The following is a 6,000-nucleotide window of genomic DNA, read 5'->3' on the forward strand; positions in this document are numbered from 1 at the left end:
AACTTTTAACTTTCATTTACTTACTATTGATTTTCCCAAGATACCATCATTTGCATAATCATTAAATTATTAATTATAAACTTATACATTTACAATGACTTTGCCATATGTACAAATCACATAAATACTGCTGATACAGAATTATCCTCATTCCACAACACAATCTTAAAACTTTGTGTTTCTTCTAGGCATTCTATTTGAACATATGGTTTACTTGATACAAATGGAGCGACATCAGTTAAAAAATCATTTTAATGCTAGCCTTTATTTTTTTCTTTTATATTACAGTCAATTTCATTCATTGGTATTAGAATATGAAAGCAAAGCAGCTCAAAGCAGGGATTTAACCAAATGGGAAGGACATATGTTGGTTTAAATCTCTTCTGTGAAACTGTAAAGAAGTATGAAGTGATTCAAAACCGGTTGATTGACTCTGAGTCACAGTACACCAGCTGTTTTGATGTGTTCTGATTTGATTGTGATCAGCTGCAAAGCTCAGTAGTTTCCATTTTCCACCCTTCAAACCTATTGTCATGTCTGCTGTGCCGCATGTTAGGTCACACTATAGCACAAATTATCTATTGAACATCTTACAGCATGACTTGTGCATAGTAGGGCCTCTTCCCTAAATATTTATGGAATTGAATAGATCATTAGAGAGGTGTGCAAACAACTGTATTTGTGAGCCCCATTCACAGTGAGTGTGCACCCAGAATGCTCCAGCAGCAGCCTGAAAACAAAACAACTTTTATTCTAAAGTCTACATATTTCAGATACAGAATTCTTGTTTATGCAAGAGATATAAAATCAGTTACAAAACAAACTTCCAAATATACCCCCAAAACACAGAGGAATAAGAATTTATGGCAAAAAGCTTGTTTAAATCACTATGCTGTACTTCGGTTTATAAATTCATTTGACTATAAATAAGTCAACAATAGGATAATTTGAGGTGAGGGTTCACATTTGCTTTTTTTTTGGGGGGGGGGAGGAAGAAAAATAGAGTTTTAAGGACATGAAGCCAAAAGATAGTTCCCTATCAAAGTAGCAAATTCACTGTCTTTATATTATTAGCTTTCTCATCTTCCTACCTGTCTCTCCTGTAACAAGAGTGTCTGTGACTCATTAGATGATTTCTGACAGTAAAGTTGCTTATGGAAAATGCCTTATCTAATAGAAGAAAAATGAAATGTATTAAATATGTTAAAATAGTCGACACAACTGTTAAGAAACAGGTTGCATTGACTTTGAGCTCTATTCAAATGAACATATTCATGTGAAAAATATCCCTATCAAGTTCTGAAATTCCAGAGGGCATTACAGAATAATCCAATGTACAGCTAATTGATGTATGCTGAGAACCACCAGAAGACTAAACTATTATTGGAGCATATTACTGCAGTCTGTGCAATGAACACCTCCTCTTAAAATCCAAATCTCTCATCTAAGCATCTAAAATGAATTTGGTCCATTTAGAAATCACTCTGGAAGGATTAGTTGTTCTAAGACTTGGAATTATAAACAAGAAGTAACTTGGGGTCGTATCTTTATGTTCCAACGTAGGCCCCTCCATTAGTCTGAAAGTAAATTGCAGGGAGGTCTGAGCTAACCCACCTGAGAAGACAGGTTATCTGTAGTTAAAGAAGGCAAGTAGGTGCTTAGACTGGGAAACAGAGACTAGTATGGACTAGTCTATAATGAGCTAGGAGTCATGGCCAGGAACTCACAGGTAGTGGCCTTTGTAGGAATGTCATGTGGAGGGCCAAGATTATGTGGTTCCCTTCATGCCAGTGGCAAATCATGTTTCCAGGGATGGAAAACGATGAGTTGTGGTGAAGGATTGTCTAGCATGGGAGACATGTGGCCAAAGAACATTTCAGTTTCACTGCTCATTCGAGTGAGAATGTGCTTTCTCATAAAAACAAGGAGATAAATACTTTGGTCCCTAAGACAATTTTTTTTTTTAAATGTGATATAGTTATATTATTTAAGCTACTTTATGGCTTAGGTGAACTTGGTAACATTGTTACATAATGAAATGCATCCAACTTCAAGAAACAAAGTAACAAATGAACTTTTGGAATTCAAAATTTGGGTATTTAATATATAATTATATATAATATATAATATATAATTATAATATAATTAATCAAAATTATACTGGGAAAAAGTGCAGGCACCTGTATCAGATAAAGATTCAAATGCTGACTCCTGTCTTAGCTATGCATTCTTGGACATGTGACTTAAATTTTAAGATAAGTTCTAAAGATGAGGCCTTAAACCTCTAACTTGCAAAACAAAGATGGTAATAATTGTATCTACTTCATAGGATTAAATAAGCAAATCATGAAAAACTAAAAAGCCCTAAAAAATTTAAAAAAAAGCTGTTGGGGTTATTTTGATATTTTCTAGTTATGTTAAAGTTAGTTTGTGTTTTCATTTTAATGTTATTTATAGGAAAATGTTTTAGCCAACTCTTACACAGAATGAAAACATTCTTGATAGTTCTAGTCTCAGTGCCATGGAACTATATGGGTCATGAACCCAAAATTCTAGATGAATATAAACAATGGCACCAAAATACTTTTAAAAAAAAAGAACGCAATACTTTCTTTCCCAAGGCATGTCCTCTGTGATTTTTATAAGTCAAAGACTGGCATCAGAATTGGAGAGATTTGAGTTCACTCAAAACTTTCACTAATAAGAAAAAGAAATATAATCTGGACCAGGAATAGGATCAGTGGGGTCTTTGCTTTAAAACCTCTTTTATTTGCTGTATGACCTTGGATCCTTCTGGGATTTCATTTTTCACATTTGCAAAATGAGGGAGATGAACTAAATTATAAAATCTTATATGTATTTTTTACAGATGTAACTTGTCTGCTTTTGACAATTATAGAGAATTGGTTTTGTTGGCTTTTTTTGGGCTGTGAAAAAGTGCACACTGTTAATAATTAAAGGATGGAGAGATTTAAGAAAGTCATAGGACTGTAAAAGAAGCATTTTTCACATTTACGAAATTTAGCGTGAATTTTAACATGAGATGTTTAAATTACTCTTGCCTCTTGAAGACCCTTTCTTTTCCATATGAGATTGTGAAGTTATCAAACCAGCTAGAACATAGAAAAGAAGTCAGACACAGAACACACTATGGATTACTTTGAAGTCACTGAGTTAATATTTGTGAAAGAGACCAGAGAGTTCTGTACTTTCCTATTTAAATGAAGTGCTTTAAAGGCAGCTATTATTAACATAGACCTTGATGAACAGGAATGTCCACCCTGTCTTTGTATCATAGTATCTAGAACAGAAGCAGACATACAATTGACTTTTGGAACACATTTACAAAATGTTTCATTATGCTTATTTTTTTAATATGGTAAATTAACCATGTAAGTCAATATATAAATTCCTTGGTAGCTCTTCCATGTTTATGGGTCACAATCCCTTTGAAAAAAAATTCCATTATATTGCTCTGCAGTATTTGAAGTACCTGCCAGGCTCTTGAGCTAAATTTTCTCTACCTTTCTTGAAGGTCTATAAGAGTGTACAAGGATACTTTAAGTGGCTTTGTGTATATAACTGGAGGATAAAATTCTCTTTCATATGGCAGATAAATGATTCTGTAATGCCTGTTGTAGAATGCACTTAGAAAATCAGAAACTCATGTGTGAATGACTGTGATTGGAGTAGGGGGGTTTCATATGTATTCATCAACATTTTTGATAGTGACTAACTCTGCCAGGAATGAACACCTGATCCAACAGGGGGAAAATCACAGGACAGATGGCCCTTCATCAGGCTTCCCCAAATCCTTGCCTTCCTTCACAAGCAGATTTGGTTTTTCAGCCCAACTCATCCTGACCTATGTTGAAGTAGCATGGAAGAAATGAGGGGCCCTGACCCATTATGAAAAACCTTCAGTTATTTGTGGTCTTCAAAGAGAAGCCATCAAAATGTGAACTTGAGATTTCCTACTGCAAGTAGGCTTCCTATCTTCCCGTAGATGTACACGTGTATCAAGGCACCACGATAACATTTATTACATATAAATCAATCACAATCATTGTCATTTTTTCACAATGGGTTAAATACTGACTCGCAAATCCATGCCCCAAAGCCAAGCTGTGCACCCTTCCCTGCTAGGCTCCCCTATAGCTTATCTTCTCCCTTCCTTCTGCCTCCCAAGTTTGATAGACAGGCATTAATAAGGGGAAAGTCACATTAGAAACAGAGACCCCTGCATCCAAGCAGTGTCATGTGTCATTGTATCCTCTGTGGGAAAGCTTAAGGGTGTGACCCACTGGAGGTCTGGAGAGCCGACCAGTTCACTATTGCTGGCTCAGAAAAAAAAAACAGTGCAGAACAATGATGTGTTGGTAGACAGTTTAGGTAACTTCTGCAGATCTAAGTCAACTTCTAAACAGTTACAAATGTATAGCTTTATATCTAGGAGAAAAACAACAGGAATAGGTTCTCTCTGAGGAGAAAAGAAGTGAATAGGAGCCAACCAGATGTTTGAAAGACCATGGTGGCTGCTATTGGATTAATAACTTAAAATGTTCTCTCTCTGATATCTTAAAGCTAAAACTTATAGGGAATCAACCCCATTTACAACTGAACCCAAAACCATCAGATACGTAGGAATAAACCTAACCAAAGAAGTGAAAGATCTGTATTCTGAAAACCATAAAACACTGATGAAAGAAATTGAAGATGACAAGATGTCAATGGAAAAACATTCCATGCTCATGGATTAGAACAATATTGGTAAAATGTCTAAACTACCCAAAGCAATCTACATACACACTGAATGCAATCCCTATCAAAAAATAAACTTATATTTTTAAACATACATTTTTTTTGCCAAACTAAAGATACATGTAAATCACAACTTATACTGTGATCAGCACAACACACCTTAATCCAGAGAATACAAAATGAATCCTCAAAAAAGAAATTTTAAGTGGATTGAAGCAAAATGGAAAGAAAAGGGGTGGCGATGAGACTCAAACAGTATTTACTAAATCAACATCATTTATTTGACCTGAAATCACTTTACCATGCTACTTTTTTGTTCCAATTATTTTTGTTCAGCTAAGCGGCAAAAAATTATTTCCAAGTAGATAGTTTATTATTCATTTAACCTTAATAGCTAATATTATTTTATCCAAACGAATTCATTATTATAAAATTTTCTTGGATTTTCTGCTCCACTTAACATCTCTGTGAAACCACTTTTAAAAATCAGATCAAGTGACTATCATACTCCTAATACAATGTTTTGTTCATACCTAAAAACAATGGCTAAAATTCCCTTAATAACAAAAAATACTTTTTATGCATCAGCATGCCAATGACTAACCAGTAAAAGCATAAATGTTGTAGAGCCTGTCCCATCTAAATCAAAGGCAACATGCTAAACACATGACAAGTAGCATGAAATGTATCATATTCAGCCAATCACATAAATATAGAATAAGAGTAGTTTTAAACACATGCCTAATTACCAATTAATTTATATATGCTAAACTGCTTCTTTAAAAGTGCTAAATGCCTTCTAGAAATAACTCGAGCTATAAAATGATTATCAATTATGTTAAAACGAAATATATTGCTATTTTAGATCTTGTGGCAAAGTTAAAGTGGAACATTTTCTTTGCAGTCCAGTATAAATAACCGATGGCTTATCTCAGTTAAAGACTATCAATCAACACAGTTTCTCTAAATGACAGGCAAGGGACAGATGTTTATGCTCTCTGTGTCTGGAGTTGTTGCATCAGATACAGGTCTGAAACTGTTTTTGAAATATACTTAATGTATACCACACTAACACATGGTTTATTATCTACTGGCAATTTAAAGAAGATTTGAAGAAGTTGTGTCTCTCCTCTAAAAAATCAGTACAATTCACAATTATGTGGAACATGATATCCCCAAAATACATTCTGTCATTTGCATTTTCTAGAAAAACAATTGTAATGACATTTGAGGAGTCAG

The sequence above is a fragment of the Neomonachus schauinslandi genome, chromosome 14, assembly GCF_002201575.2.
Source record: "Neomonachus schauinslandi chromosome 14, ASM220157v2, whole genome shotgun sequence".
Classification (NCBI taxonomy): domain Eukaryota; kingdom Metazoa; phylum Chordata; class Mammalia; order Carnivora; family Phocidae; genus Neomonachus; species Neomonachus schauinslandi.